Consider the following 18,444-nt stretch of genomic DNA (forward strand, 5'->3'; position numbering starts at 1 on the left):
CCGCGTCTCCCGCCCTGCGATGCTTACTCCGCGCCTGGCTGAGCGGCGCCTGCACCCTGCCACGCGGGGTGTCCGCCGGAAGGGTGCGAGGCGATCCCCCCCCCCCCGTTCCCCAACGCCCTCAGCCTCCCAGACACCTCACATGAAAACACCTCTGGTGCTCAGGAGACGTTTTCTCAATCTCTTGGCAGGTGGGAATGAAGGCATTTTAGACAACTTTGCCATTTCCCCTGGCCCGAAAGCTACCATCTAAGTGGAAATGGGACCTTCCTGTAGGTAGGAACGCAGGTCGGAACAGCTCTCTGGCCCTTCATCTCCCACCCCCAGCAGAGTACCCGCATTGGGAAATGCTGTCACGGATAGGGGTAGGACTCCGCAAATGGAGTGGGCTTGGTGGCTACTGCTGTTTTGTTGGTTAACATTTTAAAAACTTTTGGGAAGTATGAACATGTACAGAAAAGTGCAGGAGTGCACAACTCAATAAATGTTCACAAAATGTATTTTCACAAAATAACCAATACCCAGCTCAAGAAGCAGAGCATCACCAGCCCCCCAGACGTCCCATCCCTTCCCCAACCCCCCACCCCGCGGGGCTGCCAGGAACTCCCCACAAGGGGAGGACACTGTCCTGACTTCTAACTGCATCGGTTAGTTTTGCCTGGTCTTGTACTTTATGTAAATGGCATCACTCGATACCTGGACAGCACTTTAATGGTTACAAAACACTTTGCACTACAGAAATGGAGCCTCGGGAGGTGGCCAGCACTGCCCCGAGGGACTGAAGGTGCTCCCAAGCCTGTCTAGACCCCACCCCATGGGCTAGGTAGTGCCAGGAGGCCCTCCGTGGATGCGACCCAGGAGTGGAAGATCCGGTTTCTGGTGGGGCTGGGATTCCCTCTCCCAAAGGCTCCCCTGGCCCCTCGTCTCATCTCATCTCATCTCATCTCATCTCATCTCAGCCAGAGTGGGGTACTGCCTTCCTGCATGTATCCCTTACGTGGGCCAGCCCTGGGGACTCACAGGTGACCAGAACCCAGCCCCTGACCTCAAGGACTCCTGGCAGAGGGAAGTGTGATTGGTCCAGGTCTTCTGGGTTCTCTAGATTCACTCAGCAAATACACATCGAGAGTCCCCTGAGGGGCCACCACATGCCAAGCCCCAGGCTGGGCACTGGGGACCCATCAGTGACCCTGACAAGCCTTGGGGAGCTCCCGTGGGCCCTTTGAGGGATAGCACATCTGCATGCAGTGGGGAGGGGGCTCTCCCGGAAGAGGCTGAGGGATTACATCGAGAAGCATCCGTCCTGAGGGCTTAAATGGTGCCCTGAGGCTTTTGGGTGAGGGCGCCAATGACACACAGGCCTCAGTCTCCTCTTGGTGCAGTTGAAGCTGGGGCTCCTGAGGAGGGCCAGGCCCGCCTGCCGTAATTCTCAGGGCGCTGAGGCCTGTGCTGCTCACTCGGTTCACAGAAACTCACGGTTCTGGTTTCCCCATCAGAAGCTCTGTGGCCTCAGCTGTACAAAGGGCCAGTAAGGCCTGTCCTGACAGGGTCCCTGGGGGTCAGGGGTCCCGAGGGCCCTGCCCACCCCCTCTGCCCTCTGGGTTTCCATGGGGACCTGGGGGCCTCAGCCATATGGGGGACTGGGGGGTATTTCCCCTGTGCCCTGTAAGGGAGTTCTCAAATTCAGGCCTCCTGGGTCATAACTCCAGGCCTGGGGTCAGGCTCTAACACCTTTTGCCCCAAGACTTCTGGGTTCTGGCTCTAAATTCTGGGGGCTCTGGCCTATTTCCTCCACCACAACGTTCTGGAACTGCTTTCTCAGCTCTCTATGTCCTGCCATGACTGGGTCAGGCCACAGCCCCTGCACAGCCTGATCCGCCCGCAGCTGCCGCTGAGCTGTTGACTTGTGGTTCTGGAGTTCTTTGTCCTGGTTCTTCCAGGCGCTGGGGCTCTACCTGGCTGAACTCTCTAGCCTCTGAGCCCCCGGTTTCAGCTCTCTCGAGATGCTCCATCTGTTTTCTAGACCCCCTCTCTGGACTGCTTGCTCTTCACCCCCCTGGGGGCTAGCTTTCTCTGTGCTAAAGCTGCAACCTCCTGGGGTCTGTGGGTGTGCTTCTCTCTCCCAGAGACCCCAAACACAGGAAAATCAGTGAAGGTCCCGGTAAGAGGGGCTTCTGGGGCCTGGAGAGGGCTCAGCACAGGCATAGGCCATCCCCACCACAGGCTTGCCGGGAGCTCCTCTCCCAGCAAGCCAGCCCACTTACAACCTGGAGGAAGGGTGGGCCTGGTGAGGGGGACACTGTACCGGGTAACATCATACCCTGGACATAGATCAGGCCAGAGATGGCCACCTGGCCTAGCCCATTCAATTGGATTTGCTCTCTTGAGAATTTGAATCGAGACGGGCAATACCCATGGGGCCCTGCAGCCCTGCAGCCCTGCGATCATGGGAAGTCAGTGTGCATGGGTGCAGAGCCCTGTGATTGTTGAAGAGCAAGAATGAGGGGACCCATAGAAGCAGCTGGTCAGTGGGGAGGACCCTAGAGCAGAGAGGGAGGGGAGAAGACAGCCCTGTGACCGTGGGACAGCTCCCGGGGGCCTGTCTCCACCGCCTGCTCCTATAGGACCCCCTCTGATTTGAGTCAACCTGAGTGGGTGTCTGGCTGCGACTCCTGAGCCAAACCTCAGGCAGACGTGGAGCCCTGAACTTGCCCCCCCGCACCCAGGGTGCCAGAGGCTGCCCCCCTGGGTGTGAGACAGCCCAGCAGCCCTCCTGGCCCCTCCAGCTCCCTCCGTCCTGGAAAGCCAGGGGCCCCCTCGGCCAGGCAGACAGGCCCACCCTCCAGCCCTCCCCCCACCTCCTATCTTTGTCATGGGATGCCGCCTTTGCGTCTCTCCCAACATGATCTCTACCACAACTGGCCGACAGGGCGCCTGGGCAGAAGCCGGCCGGCAGACATGTTTTGTTTGGCCAAGCACGGTGCCTCAAAAGAATTTGAATTGGTTGCCAGCTTTGAAAAGTCAGATTTCACATAAAAATCCGGATTTCTGGCTTCTATGGACAAACCAGAGGAGCCTGGCAGCTCTGGACCCATATCCCTGACGGCTCCAGGGCCCGAGCTGCGTGTGCCTTAAACAGGCACCCACCCTTCCACCCCCCACCCCCATCGCTACCACTCCCTCTGACCTCACAGCAGCGCCCCCCACCCCCCACCCCAAGGGAATTGAGCTTTGACCCTAGCCCTGCCCTTCCTGGTTCTTTCCCTCTGCCCCCTGCCACGTCCTTCACATCACTGTCTACTGATGTCCCCCCCACTCTCCAAGGCCTCTGTGTCTCAACATATCCAAATTCCAGATGACTCTCTGCCTGCTAGATCCTACTATCCTGGGATGGGCTTCTGAAATGACCTATTACTTTTGACCTCTCCTCCCCACCCGATGGCTTTAGGAGCAACTGCCCACACAGGGCTCTCTGACTTGCTCAGCGCTCTTGGCTTTCCAGACCTGGTCTCCTTTCACTGTCCAACCCTCTGCGGTGTGATCTAACCCCAAATGGCAGCCACACGGTCTGTGCCTCCCGGGCACCTGCAACGAGGCCAGTCCAGGTTGAGATGCGCTGTGCGTGTGAAACACACCAGACTTGGAAGACTCCACGGGGGGAAGAAAAAGAGTGTAAAATCTCATTGATGATTTTTCATGTTGATTACAAGTTGTGATGGTAATGTTTGGAATGCACCGGGTTAAATGAAAAGATCATTAAAATTAATTTTGTTGGTTTTTAGTCTTTGTTTTGTTTTTTAGCATGGCTATTAGAAAACCGTAATGATGGGGCGCCTCTGTGGCTCACTCTGTTAAGTGTCTGACTTTGGCTGAGGTCATGATCTCGCAGTTTGTGGGTTCGAGCCCCACGTCGGGCTCTGTGCTGACAGCTCAGAGCCTGGAGCCTGCTTTGGGTTCTGTGTCTCCCTCTCTCTCTGACCCTCCCTTACTCGCACTCTGTCTCTCTTTCTCTTTCAAAAATAAATAAACGTTAAAAGAGATTTTTTTAATAAAAAAAAGAAAATTGCAACAATGGAAGCTCTATTGGAGAGCACTGCTCTTTTTATTTTAATTTTTTAATGTTCATTTATTTTTGAGAGAGAGAGAGAGAGAGACAGAGTACGAGTGGGGGAGGGCCAGAGAGGGAGGGAGACACAGAATCCAAAGCAGGCTGCAGGCTCAAGCTGTCAGCACAGAGCCCAACACGGGGCTTGAACTCACAAACTGCGAGATCATGACCCGAGCAGAAGTTGGACGCTTAATGGACTGAGCCACCCAGGCGCCCCTGGAGAGCACCGTTCTAAACAATGGAGAGGGAGGTACGATCATTTGCCTGTTTTACAGACGGGGCAACTGAGGCTCAGAGGATCAGGGGACTCGCCCAAGGTCACACAGCTGTGTGGGTGGTAGGGCTGAAGACTCAAAGTCTTGGCTCCTAACCATTAGGCAGCACTGCCCCAGGGTGCCCCATGGCACCTGGCACACATGAATTCATGCCCCCGTTGTCACATAAGTGCCCCCTTTCCCAGCTGGCCCCAGGCTGGCCTGAGGATATAAGAAACCACCTTTTTTTCATTCCTCAGAGACACCCCCCACTGTGAGCCCCCACTTCAATGAACCCTTCGGCCCCGAGGAGGCCATGCCTTTCCTGCCCACCACCTCCCAAACCCAGGCCTGGCCCTGCAGAGGCTGCCCCTCCCAGGAAGCAGCTGTGACCTTAAATGCCCGCTCCCACGCAGACCCAGCCCTCTTGGGAGCCTGTCCTTGCTGGGGCAGCCTCCATAGGCTGCATAAAGCCCCCTCACCAGGCAGCCTGTGGAGGGGCCTGATCTGGCCCAAAGCTGGCTTAGAGCCAGAGGGCATGTCCCGGGCACCTGGCTTCTGGCCCCAGAAACCATCTGTCACTCCCTACCCTGGTCAGAGCATCACAGGTGGCCCAGGAAAGACATGTGGTGCCCTCCCCAAAGCCCCGTGGAGCATTTTGATGTTGGGCAGTCAAGAGGGGACCCAGCTGGAGGAAGGAGCATGGACGGTGGCCTCCGATGCTGCCCCTGCCTGAAGCCCAGAACCATCGATGGCCTCATCTCCTGGAGTCCGGAGACCCCAACCATTGCCGGGCGTGCCCACACTCCTCAGGCTCAGTGAGAAGGGGTGGGAGGACCCACTCAGAATTCCTTTCTGGGGCCAGAGAAACCATGTGGACAGAACACGCAGGCCTGGAGCCACCAGCCACTTCCTCCGGCTGAGGCTGCTGTGGGCACCTGCCCATTTGCCCACCGCGGACTTGGAGGAACCGAGAGCGACCGAGGAGAAATCGGAGCGGGGCTGCAGAACCCCATTTGAGGTTCCAATTCAGGACGATCACACTCCGTGCCTGAGCCCCACCCCCATCACGGGGCCGTGCTGGCGCCCGGCTCACCACCCACCCCGATGGGCCCAGGCCAGGGGCCAGCTGGCTGCAGAGGACAGAGCCCACACAGACAGCTGTGTGCCCGCTCACCCACCCAGCCTGCCTCGGCTCACTCCCGACGTCTGCTCACGCGCCTGGAACCACCCACTGTGTGCCAGGGCCGCCCTCCCAGCTGTGAGCAGGCCTTGTGTGAGGGCGGGACTTGTGTGCCCGCCCACCCCCTACCCTCCCCACCCCCTGCCACTCAGGACCCTGCTTCCAGAGTAAAGGGGACATCAAGAATCATCCCTGCCCTGGGGCGCCTGGGTGGTTGAGCCTCTGACTTCGGCTCAGGTCATGATCTTTCGGTTCGGTTCATGAGTTCGGGCCCCTCGTCGGGCTTTGTGCTAACAAACAGCTCAGAGCCTGGAGCCTCCTTCGGATTCTCTGTGTGTGTCTCTCTCTCCCTCCCCTGCTCATGCTCTGCCTCTGTCTCTCAAAAATAAATGTTAAAAAAAAAAAGAAAAAGAATCATCCCTGCCCCAAAGGGTACTCATGAAGATGCCAGGAGCAGGTCCCCTCGAAGTGTTAGCTGCTGGGGCTCAGAGCTGGAAGCAGATGGGCGCTGCGGTGGGCTATGGAATCCCAGAGGCGGGAGGGGTGGTCTGCCTGGGGCGGGCGCGGGGAGGGGGGGCTTCGCAGACGGTGCCCCGGAGCCACGCTGAGTGGCGAGGGCATCCCAGGCAGAGGTCCCCAGCAGCAGCAAAGTCTGGGCTCCTCTCGAAGACGGGGACAGAGAGAACAAATAGGAGTGGGGGACACAGTCCCTGCTGGGTTTGCCTGGCTTGTGGCCGGGACAGGCGGGATGAGCACAGGCACATCTCCAGCCTTTGTTGGGACCTCGGCCCTTTACCTGCCTCAGGTGGATGGGAACTTGCCAGGTGAGTCAGTACGAGCAGACAGGACTCCCACAGCCCACGCCCCAGGCTCACTCCCCCTCCCCCAGCCTACCCTCTGGCTCCACAACAGTGCCTGACTGAAGGAAAAGGGGGGCTTGCCTCTAGGCTGGCCCACAACCACACACTGCCTGCCCCACCTCCTGCTCCACACCCTGCCTCGTGGCACAGGCTCTCCCTCACACTGTCCTGCCCCCTCGGTCTCCTGCACGTGCCCCGAAGGTACCCGGTGCTCCCGGGGTCTGGGTGGGCAGTCCTTGCCCCTCCCCTCCAAGCAGCCACATGCTCTTATCCATTTCGGCTGGTGGGACTGGAAGCAGTGAGGGGGCTGATAACACACGGGACACCTGTCATGTATACCCACCAGACATCCGTTCTCTGGGAGGAGCATTTCCCAGCGAGCTTTGTGGAACCCACGCCCCACGTGGTCTTCTGCGGTGGACCACAGGCCTGCCCATCACTCCCCATGCTCCTCTGGGCCCGTGGCCTGGGGAGGCCACCACCTGGGGCCCGAGATGAGGCCCGGCTTTTGTAGGCCAGACCCCACAGAACTGGAGTCGCCACCCGGAAGCTGAATATTCTTCTGGACCTCTGATTAGTTGAGCTCTGATAAAATAATGGCAGTAATAACAGCAGGTAACGGTGCCCTTGACCTGGGCCACGTGGAGCTTTGAAGTGCTCCGTGCGTACCACCCGTCGGCCACTCTACGGTGCCACTGGCATCATCCTCCCACTCATAGGGCTTTCTTGACATCTCACTTCTGAGAAAGGAAGTGGCCACGTGGGCATCCAAGCGCGGGCTGTGGGGCCCAGCACCCCCACTACCTGTCCTGTCTCTTGGGAAGCTTAATCTCTCTCTGCTTCTTTTCCTCGTCTGCGTGGACACATGTCCCGGGGCCTTGACCATACCAATTCCAGAAGGATTCATCCTACCACATGGCCTTGATCTCGGAGGCAGAGGACAGAAGCAGAACCCAGGCTCGAAGGCCGCACTGGTCGCTGCTGTCCTCCGCTCTAGCTGCCCTGCTCCAGGCCCAGGCGTGGGGCCCACACGCCTGTCAGGCAAGCCCCCAGGAAGGAGAAGCTCCTTGGCCCGCCCTCACCTCTCCTATGGCTCCCAGGGTCCTCGGGCCCCTCTCCTCCACCAGCAGCGGCTCTCAGGAGGGGCTCTGGCCTCCACACCACTGCCGAGTACGTGACCAAGAGTAACATGTACGTGGTAAGCGGGCCACAGGCCCTGAGCAGAGGGAGGTGGCCAGGTGGATCGGGTGTCAGAGGCTCCCAAAAGCCCTCCCGGGAAAGTGGGCCCGTACCTACCCCTGAGGTCTTCAATGATGTCCAGGGTGGAGCTCCAGGAGAAACGCTCCACGGCCCCCAGCTCCAGCTCGGCCAGGGCACCAGGCAGGGCCTCCAGCTCGTAGGCGCCCCGCTTCCTCCAGTAGAGAAACATGCTGAGGCCCGAGGGGGCTCCCCCACCAGGCCCGTGCCCTCAGAGGCTGGGTGGCCCCGGGGACCCAGGTCCCCGAGGCCTGGACACAGCGAGTACAGGGGCTGTGGAGGGGCTGCAGGGACCCTGGGCTGGCCTTGGGCCGGCAAGCATGGCCCTCCCCTGGGAAGGGAGCATGCTGGGAGCATCTGGGGGCCTTGGAGCTGACCAATGGCCAGGGCCCCGGCCCCACACAAAGCGCCTTTCTTCCCCTCCTACAGACATTTTACAAATTTCAACTTCCCGGCCCCCTCGGAGCCCCCACCAAGGGGATGGGCAGGCCGTCTGGGGACGGCAGAAGGCCGGAAAAGACTGCAATTGTTCCGTGGTCTCTTTGCGAAGATAAATTTTCAGAGGAGAAAAATGTGCTGCCCCAGAAGCAATTCCAGCCCCCCCACCCCTGACTTCTGACCCCAGCCCCCAGCCCTAGCTGGGGCCCGTAGGATCTCTCAATGAGGAGTGCAAGCACCCATGGGGGTGCTACGGGACGGCTCCCAGAGCTGCTTCAGCTGCCCGACTGGGTCCCCTCCCCCAGGAAGCTCCAGGCCTGTCTCCCAGCTCCACCAAGCAAAGGCCTGAAGGGGGCATCCAGGGGCCAGAGGGCAGGAGCCGCTGGGCAAGCCTGAGCCCCAGGGTGCCAGTGAGGCCCAAACTCTGCCCTCTGGGCTCTCCCCAAGGGCCTCTCCCCTCCTTGGGCTGGCCACACTTCACCAGGCTGCCTATCCACCCCGTCTCCCTTCTTGGACTATGTGTCGGTCACCCACACTAATGGCAGCACCACGCATGGAGCCCTGGGCGGGCCAAACCCAAAGAGGCTTTGCTGTCATCACGGAGCTTCACTGCCCCCGGCACAGGTGGGCTCCGGGGTAGGTGCATCGAGGAGGTTGGAAGGGTGGGGGGGTGGGGGGGTGGAGGAGCTGGGGGCACCGAGCCACCCACAAGGACAACCATGAGAAGGAGAAAAAAACCAGCTACGCAGAAGATGAAGGTCCCCGGCCCAGTTATTCTGGAGCCCCGTGAAACGTGTACATTTTTATCTAGTTAGAAAATCAAAACCAAAACCTACGGTCGCCCTCCTGGGGAGAGTCCTCTGCCTTCGTATCCAGGAAAGCCGTGCCTGCCTGGTCATTTCGGTTCTCCCCGTGGAGGTGGGATTAAACCCCGTGGTCCAGATGAGGAGACTGGGACTCAGCTAACAAGGTGCAGAACTTGGATCTGAACCCAGGACTGTATGGCTTCAGAGCCAGCTTAGGGACCTGGACGGCCACCTGGGGGGGGGGGGGGGGGCAGCCCCTTGGAAATCCCGACGGGAGGGGGAAGGACACGGTGCTGGGCCCCCCAGCCTGCCTCTGCCATGTTGCCGAGCCTCCCTTTCTGAGCCTCCCCTGGCTCCCCAGGACGGAGAAGGAGCTACCCCCGGGGGGCTGCAGAGCTGGAACACAGCTGTCAGCAGAAGGCTCTGCTTTCGAGGGTGGGGGGTGTCACTCCAGGGCTGTGTCTGGTGAGAGGGTGGTAGGGGTGGCCGTCCGAGCAGCCTGCACGCCCCCAGCTGAGGGCTGAGGTGCCAAGAGGCAGTTCCAGTAATCCAAACCATATGCTTGCCTGCCTGCCTGCCCAGCCCCCGCTCCTTCTCTGGCAAAGGGCCAGGGACAGACAAATCTGGGTCCCCTTGGTCCTCTATCACTGGCACCCACAAGGCCTGGGTGCACAGGAGGTTGGGGGCGCCCGCTCCAGCTCGTGTTGACGAGCAGGTGGCCAGTGTGGGGTATCAGGTCAAGCTCAGGGGAGTGAAACAACCTGTCCCCAGCAGCCATGGCGGGTCTCAGGGACCACCCGACAGAGGCCAGGGCTACAGAGTGGGGATGGTCACGGAGCAGTTACCCGGTCCAGATCCCTCTGCTTTCGGGCCTGGCGGGGGCCACACTTGGTTCTGGTTTCAGAACAGGCAGCCTCAAAGTGGCCCTACCCGGCAGGGCGGGGGGATTTCTTCCCACCCTCAGCTCAAGGAGTCCCCACTCCCTGCAGAGGCCCCACTGGGCGGCTGTTTGTGTTCAGGCCTCTGATGCTGCAGAGAGATTGGGCCTCCCTCTCCCGCTGTCCAGGGCACATTCAACGTCATTCTCCAGGTTCTCTCTGTCCCCAGATGTGTCCATGCTTCCCACCTCTCCACCTGGATGTCCTCTCTGGCTCCCATGGAGCATCACCCCATCGACACCCTTTCTGTCCAGGCCAGAGGCCCGCATCCCCAGGCTTGCGTCCATCCTCCCCAAGCAGGAGGGCACGAGGGAGCCCCAGGCTGGGGAGACAGCCCCCACAGTGTTCCAGGTGCCGCACCAGCCCCCACCTCCGAGGGGCAGTCAGTGTCAGTGGCAGTGGTGGACCAACACACCTGGGCCTTTTACTCAGTCTGGGGGCAGCCAGGACAATAGATGGCTGGTGACACTAATAAATGTGGGGGGGGGGGTTTCTGTGGCTTCTGAAACAGCTGGGGTACAGCACGTCTGTCTCGCATGCTGCTGTGTTCCAGCCCGAGGAAGGTCAGGAGTGAGGACCACCACACTGACCGTAGGCCAGATGCCGAGCTGAGCATCCCTCATATGCTCTCTCCCCTAGGTCTCCCGGCCGCCCATGAGGCAGGTGCCATTGTCCCCACAATGGTGCTGGAGAAGCTGAGGCCAGGGGCCAGTAACTTGCCCAGGGGTCACACGGAGCTGGAAGAGGTCAAGTGGGAGGGGGACGAACCCCAGAGCTGTCATCTCACCCCTGGGCTGCTCGTCCTGGCCCTTGGCAACACGGTTACCGCACGTTATAGGCAGGCAGCCCGAGGCCCGGAGGGAGGCAGGACAGTCCCAAGCTGGAAGCCTGTCCTCCCGAAGTCCCAGGCCCACCTCTCCAGGCCCACCCTGCGGGAACCTCACGACCTCTGGACAGGACAGTCCGAGGAGAGCCAGGAGACCAATGGTTCATGCTCTTCTCTCAAGATGCCCCGTTGGGGTTGGAGCCTCAGCCCCAGGCGGGGAGAACCTAGAGGTGTGCCTCTTGTCCCCACCACTGGGAGGCTCCCGTGGCCAGGGGCGGGGGCCAGGACAGACAGAGGGACAAGTTGCTGGTTTGGGGGCTGCTCCATCCAGTGCCTGGCAATGGCCTTGGATGTGGGAAAGGGTTAAGCCCTCTGCAAACTGCAGCTGTTCCCTTGAGAGCAGAAGTGCCACGTGAGGATCCAAGCAGGAACCCTGAGTGGCCCGCAGGCCCGCTGAGTAAGGGAGTGAAAGAGGAAGAGGGGCAGGTGGCCCAAACCAGCCATCAGCTCCCACCCTGGCCACCTCCCAGCAGGCCCTGGCCAAACAGACACCTTGGCCTTGGAGTTATCTTCCCTGCCTCAGCTAGCAGACTGGGGGCGGAGGGGTGGTCCCTGGGCCCTAGATGTCCCCTCCCCCTCAGCCACCCCGGCTGATCCCTTTCCCCACTGTGCTAGGCCCTGCAGCTCCCTGAGGGCAGCTCCCTAAGAGGTAGGACTGGTTCGAGGTCCCGCCTCTGCCTCAAGAGCCAGGCAGCCCCAGACACACTTCCTGAGATTCCACATCTGTGAAATGGGTCAAGGAAAGAGGCCCCCACAGTGTTGTCTCCATGGCATCCTGCCCGCATAGGACTAAGCAAGGAGTATGGCACAGAGCCCCACAGGGACGGAGGGTCCCTGCATCCTGCCGACGGGCCCTGCCTCTCCCCCTTCCCAGGCAAGATCCATTATGACACTCTGTAGTCCCTTAAGCCCCCCCAGAAGCAGGGGGTCACATCCCTTCCTCCTCCTCTGGCATTTGGGGAGGCCTCTCTGGACCCCCAGGGCAGCCCAGGAGTGAGTGCCAGATGTGTGGGCTGGTGGAGGTGGCCGGGAATAGAGCTAGTGCCCCGGGCCCGTGCCAGGGCCAGCCACCCGGCTCTCGTGAGAAGTAGCCTCGTGGGCCGTGTCCTGCATAAGTGCTCTCAGTTCGGGCTGCAGAGCCTGTTAGGAATTAAGTCAGGCCAGCCAGCCGGAGGCCCATTACATAACCCAGTGGGGGGCTGGCGCTGGCCACCTCCCGGCCCTCCGCCATTCTGTTTCTGCCCCATCAGCCAGCTCTGAGAGGAGACGCTTCGCATGACCACCCCCCCCCCCACTCGACCTCCAGCTCCAGGTAAAGACAAGAATCTGTCCACGCTTGCCGGTGGCCCAGGCCAAGGACCCTTCAGGACCACTCCCTGGTGGGATGGCCCCAGGGTATGATGGAAGCCAACCCCTGGCCAGGAGGCAGTGCCCCGCCCCCGTCATCCAGTCTGGCAGCTGCAGGAGGGGTGAAACAGTGGGGTCTCTGGCATGAACGGCATACACTCTCCCCTGCAGAGTAAACCATTCCGAAGCCTGGACACGTGCGCCTGAAGCTTCAGTCGTCCACGTCCCGTCGATGTGGGAGGTTCTGGCGGAAAGCTGGGGCACGGCCACCTGGCCACAAGCCAATCCTGCCCTTGAGCCTTGACCCGGCCCCAGCCCCATGCCCTCTCCCAGAACACCTTCTCGTGGCCCACAGCCTCTGTGGGACACTGCCCACCAGGGCACGCTGCCCTCACCATGACAGGAGGGCTCTAAGAGGTGACCGCCACCCTCTTTTGCTGCCCACACACCCCTTTCTCCAATCCCCGGGGAACCCAGCGGCTGGGACTGTGACACGTGAGATGCTGTCCAGGCCCAGGAGGGTTTGCAGAGCCCAGCACCGAGACGGGCAGAACAATGCAGGGGGTCTCCACTCCGTCCCCAAGGTGGGCACGGCAGGCTGCTGATGGTCAACACTACCCCCTGAGCCGGGCGGCCCTGACATTCAGGGATGTGAATGGGCGTGACCCATCGCCACGGCCTGGGGACAGATTCTGCTGTCAGGGAGCCCCGTGCCAGGCACGGGAGAGGCTGGACCCGAGTGGCCAGGGCCAGGGAAGCCTGTGCTGCTCTCGCTCAGGTGCTCCGACACAGACCCCTCAGAGGCAGAGGCTCCTGCTCAGCTGGAGCCCCTCTTTCAGTCCCTCTGTCTCCAGCTCCGGGCCCGGCTCACACAGGGACACGAACACCTGGCGAACACCTGTGTGCTAGGCTCTCTGGACGAGAGCCACGGGGGCTGGGTGCCCCTCAATCTGCCTAAGGATCCTGTCATTGTGCCAACGTCACGCCCATTTTGCAGAGCAAGAAGCCGAGGCTCAGAGGGGCCTAGAGACCTGCCCAGGTCAGCCAGGGGCTGGATGGGGGATGCCACCCATTTCCCTATGACCTTCCGTGCCACCTGCTGCTCCCTCCACGGCCAAGACATTCAATTTCCACATGCTGCCAGGATCTAGTTAACGGCCCCTCCTGCCCACTGCTGCTCAGCGCCCTAGGCCAAGCCCCAAGCCACGGGGACTCCGGTGGACCTGTCCTGGGTGACTGGAGTCCTGAGGCCCTTCCTGCCCCGGATGCACCCTGCCTCGGGACTCTGGGAGGACCTCAGGCTGGGACAAGCCTCCCTGACCTTTGAGCCCACTGGCCACAGGCCTGAACAGAGGCGGGTCCCTCACTCGGCTCCCAAGTGTGGGGGAGACAGGCAGACAACAGGCTTCTCTGACCCGGGCCGCTCCCCAGAGGTGATGGGAGGGGAGGTCCAGTCACTGTCTAGCATCTGGCCCAACTGTCACCACCCACTTGTCCGCCCACTGGAGCCTGGCGTCGAGCCCAGTCCGGGCTGGTCATGGACCAGGTGCCCACACCACTCTAAGCTCTGCCCCTGGAATGCCCTGGCCCCCCTCAGGGCCCCCCCCCCCATCCAGTCTTGGTTCCCTGCCTCACTCTACCCCCTCCTAGTTGGCTTCCAGATCCCAGCTCCTGCAGCTGTGGAACATTGGGAAAGTTGCTTAGCCTCTCTGGGCCTCAGTTCCCTCACCCAGATAGCAGGGGTATTCATAGCGCTATCTCGTGGGGTTGCTGTGGGCATTAAGTGAGTTAATCCAGGGGAGCGGCCTTCACACTCAGGCTCCACTCCTGGTATGGGCTCTGTGGACACTGACTTTCAGTCACGATGAGAACATGCCACAGATCTGAAAATGTCACTGCTTTGATTAAAAGCCTGCTCCTCTCACCTGTGGGGTGAGGCCACCCTCCCTGACATGGCCACTCTGACCCTCCAGACCCACCCCACCCACTGCTCCCTGTTGAGCCGATGGCTGCCGGGCTGGCTCCTACCCCTGTCCCCGTAGCACGTGACCACACCAAAATGGTGGAAACCAGGCTCCATCTAGACTGGGAGCCCCTTGAAGCAACCACTGGCTTCCTTCTCCCCCAAATGCAGGGCCCAGCCCCAGCCTGGCCCAGAAAAGGTGCCAGGGAAATGCTTATTGATTGGGACTTGGATCGATTCACAGTCAACCATCTCTCTCTGGGGCCAACATCTGAATTCCTCAAAGTTTGGTCCAGCTGGGCTCCAGCTCATCTTCCAAGGTTAAGGCGGCAGGGCTCCTCACAGGAAGACCCCAGCTCAGAGGGCAGCCTGCAGGCTTGGGACACCCAGCCTGGGGTCAGATCCGGCTACCCCCTGGGAGGAGCTGAGACCCTGCTGGACCCAGGAGCTCAGGCAGCTGGGGTGCCAGGGTTTTCCCGGCCTGGGAAGGGGGAAGAGGAGGAGCTGGGGGCCTGAATTGCCAGGGCTGTCTGTGGCCCTGGCAGGATGGCCACATTCCAGTCTCACTGCCGGCCGCTGGCCACTGCAGACTGCTAAACCTGGCCAGACAGACTGAGAGGCTGGGCCCTCTCAAGGGCCAAGTCTGTCCAAGGAACAAAGGCTTCTGGGCCAGGTTCCCAACCACAGAAAAGACCGGCCAGACTTCCAGGACAGCTGGGATTTCAAAATATCTAGTCCATCGTTGAAACACCGATCCTGATGGTTGGAGACTATCATTACTGCCCCCTTGCACATCCCCAGCAGTGACTCAGGCTGCCTCGGACAGGTCTTGTCTCCTTTTTGGCCCATGGAGGCTAAGGACCCCTCCTTCCTCCGAGCCCAGGATACGAGCCCAGCCTACACAGGCAATTTCTGGGCAGGGCAGCTGCTGGGTCTTAGGCTGTCTTGGCTCTGTAGCAGATGCTGGTGTTCAAGAGCCTTCCATATGGAGCTGGCGAGGTTCTGCCTGGGTCCTGTTCACTGGTATCTAAGAAATACAAAGCAGGTAATGGAGAGAGTGTTGGGGGGGGGGGCGGGTACATGCACATTATTTTACAGTCTCCCTCTCTGAGGAAGGTGACTTTGAGCAGAGATTGGAATGATATGAGCAAGCTAGCCACGCAGATATTGAGGAAGGAGCATCTCAGGCTGAGAAAACAGCAAGCCAAAGGCCCCCAGGTAGGGACGTATCCTGGGTTCAAGCTAAAATGACCAACTCCTCCAGTTTGCCCCAGGCGGAGAGGATTCCCTGCACTTTGAGTATTAAAAGCAGGATGAGTTGGTCACCCTAGCTAGGGAGCCTCAGGGAGGCCAGTGTGGCTGGAGCAGGGGAGGGGGGAGGAGATAAAGTCAGACACGTGACGGGGCATCAGGTCCCATGAAGACCCGTGAGGACTTTGTCTTTTATTATGAGACAAAAGCCATTAAGAGTTGTGTTGTTGTTTTTGTTCTTTAACAGAGGAGGGATGTGATCTGACTTACTTAAAAAGCTGTTGTACAGAAGTAATTGTGGGGACCCTAGGGGGTACAGAGGGGACTCTGCTTCCTACAACAGTGGATTAGATAAATTAGATCATCCTTCCCACTCGGGACAAAGAAAAAGGTGAATTAAAACAAAGACATTTTAGGGACGCCTGGGTGGCGCAGTCGGTTAAGCAACTGACTTCGGCTCAGGTTATGATCTCGCCATTCGTGAGTTCGAGCCCCACGTCAGGCTCTGTGCTGACAGCTCAGATCCCGGAGCCTGCTTCGGATTCTGTGTCTCCCTGTCTCTCTGCCCCTCCCCTGCTCGTGCTCTGTCTCTGTTTCTCTCTCTCTCTCTCTCTCTCAGATAAAATAAACATTAAAAAATTTTTTTTTAAGATATTTTAATCTTAACATCAACCCAGCTAAAACTCAGAAGAGAAGGAAGGATCTAGGGAAGTCAAATCAGATGGTCTTACCCTCAGGTTATTTATGAAAAAAAAAAAAAAAAAGCTGGGGAACTGCGCTTCACTTTCAATGGCCATATGGGGTCTGGGGAACAAAGTTGAAGAGAATCTTCAACTTGAATTTAGAGTAAGGGCATCCCAGACTGGCGTTGTCTGCAGGCATATAGCAGAATTGCACGAAAATCCTCTATCCGCCTAGACCTCAAATTTTTCCTACAAATAATTTTAAAAATACAATGTCCAATACAGAATCAAGGATAACGAGGCACAGAAGGAAAAAAGGCTCCATGGTTGAAAACCACCAGAAACCCACAAAAACTCGAAATACTGGAATTATCAGACACTGACTCAAATACCTCCTTATCTGATCTCCACAATAGCTCTGGGTGGTAGACACAACTATTACCCCCACTTTGAAGATCATGAAATGGAGGTGTGGAGGCTAGGGACTTGATGAAGGTCATCACCCCACTAGAGGGGTGTAGTTCAGCACGGGTCAGTTGCCTCTCATCTGTGTCCCTAAAAACTCACCACGTGACAGGGTCCTTAGAAGGGAAAACTAATGAGGGGCGCCTGGCTGCCTCAGTCGGTGGAGTCTGCAACTCTTGATCTTGGGGTTGTAGGTTCAAGCCCCACATTGGGTGCAGAGATCATTTTAAAATAAAATCTTAGGGGCACCTGGGTGGCACAGTCTGTTAAGCGTCCGACTTTGGTTCAGGTCACGATCTCAGGGTTCGTGAGTTCGAGCCCGGCATCGGGCTCTGTGCTGACAGCTCAGAGCCTGGAGCTGCTTTGGATTCTGTTTTCCTCTCTACCCCTCCCCCACCCCTGCTCACAGTCTCTCTCTCTCTCTCTCTCTCTCAAAAATAAATAAACATTAAATTTTTTTTAAATAAAATCTTTAAAAAAAGAAAGGAAAACTAATGAGGAGAAAGGAATCATGCCTGATGTGCCTTCTGTGCTCTCCTCAGAGAGTCCTAGAGGCACAAGAACAGAGCCTAAAGCTGACCTTGTGCCACGGCTAAGAGCCACAGCATCTCCATCATGGGAGGGAACAAAGAACAGACGTACCCGGGATCACACAAAGGGACACCTGCCCAGCCACCTGCCCTCACGCGTCAGGGACAGGTTCTTGGAGGATGATGAACGCACATGGGAGCAGATGAAGAACCAAAATACTCCACCAAGGAGAGAACAAGTGGCTTTCTGGGTGACAGTCTGGAAACAGGTGTTACAGTGCCAATGCTCACACCCTACCACCCAGCAATTCCCTTCCAGGAGCTGCTCTAGTCTTTCACAAGCGCACAGAGATACAGGTGTTAAGGACGTCCGCTGTGGTGTCATTTACAAGGGTGAAACGTTGGAAACCACCCCAAATGTCCTCTCACAAAAGGCCAGTTTAAAAATTAAGGTGTAGCCAATACATATCAGGACGCCACTAAAAAGAACGAGGTAGCATTTTTATGTATCAGCATTTTTTTAAGTTTATTTATTTCGAGGAGGGGAGGTGTAGAGAGAGAGACAGAGGGCCAGGGAGAATCCCAAGCAGGCTCTGCACTGTCAGCACAGAGTGTGACGTGGGGCTCAAACCCACAAACCACGAGCTCATGACCTGAGCCGACATCAAGAGTCGGATGCTTAACTGACTGAGCGACCCAAAGGGTTTCCCCAAAGGGAAAAACATTTTAAAGGGCTTAAAGGCACGATCAAGAGTACTCTGAGGCCGAAAAGGGGGCCGTTCTCTGCCGTCCATGTGTGGCAGGTATGATCTGGGGGACACCGCCTATGGCCTGTAGCCTACATTTCACTCATGCCTGGAGATAATCTCCTTCATGAGAAGGCGGTGATGGACCTTGAGCTCACTGGACATCAGTCACGGGGACTCATATATCAGTATAACGTGGCCGGCACACTTGTATTTTACTCTCTGGCTGCCCCCCCCCCCCCCCAGAGACACCAGCCACGATAGGGGAGTTTTGCTGCGGGGTTGAGCTGGAGGAAGGAAACGTCAGCAGTGCAGACCCCTTCCTAGTAGGGGATACCCTGCGATGAAGGGCCTACGTAGGTATTAGGGGCAATTCTCCACGACTGCCTGCTTCATAAACCTGCCTCGGGCCAGCCAAGGGTGTGACAGGGGTCGGGGACCAGAATGGGTGCTCTCATCTGAGCACGCAGAAGTCAGTGGCCAACGCATCCCCGGGCCATTTCTCTTTGGCCAGGAACGGGGTGTTTCCCGGGCCAGGGCTCCGGCTCTGGGGTGCTGGAATGCCATTTGATTCCACGCTCACATTCCTGACCCCCGCTGCCAAAATGTGTCACGGCGTGTATCAAAAGAGTACTTAAAAATATTGATGGTTTAAGAGGACTTTCAAGGCCTTTCTTGAGAGCTTCGAAGACCAGGCCCAGGAACCTGGGCCAGACCATTCTAGCAGTG

The sequence above is a fragment of the Felis catus genome, chromosome C1 (genome assembly GCF_018350175.1).
Source record: "Felis catus isolate Fca126 chromosome C1, F.catus_Fca126_mat1.0, whole genome shotgun sequence".
Classification (NCBI taxonomy): Eukaryota; Metazoa; Chordata; class Mammalia; order Carnivora; family Felidae; genus Felis; species Felis catus.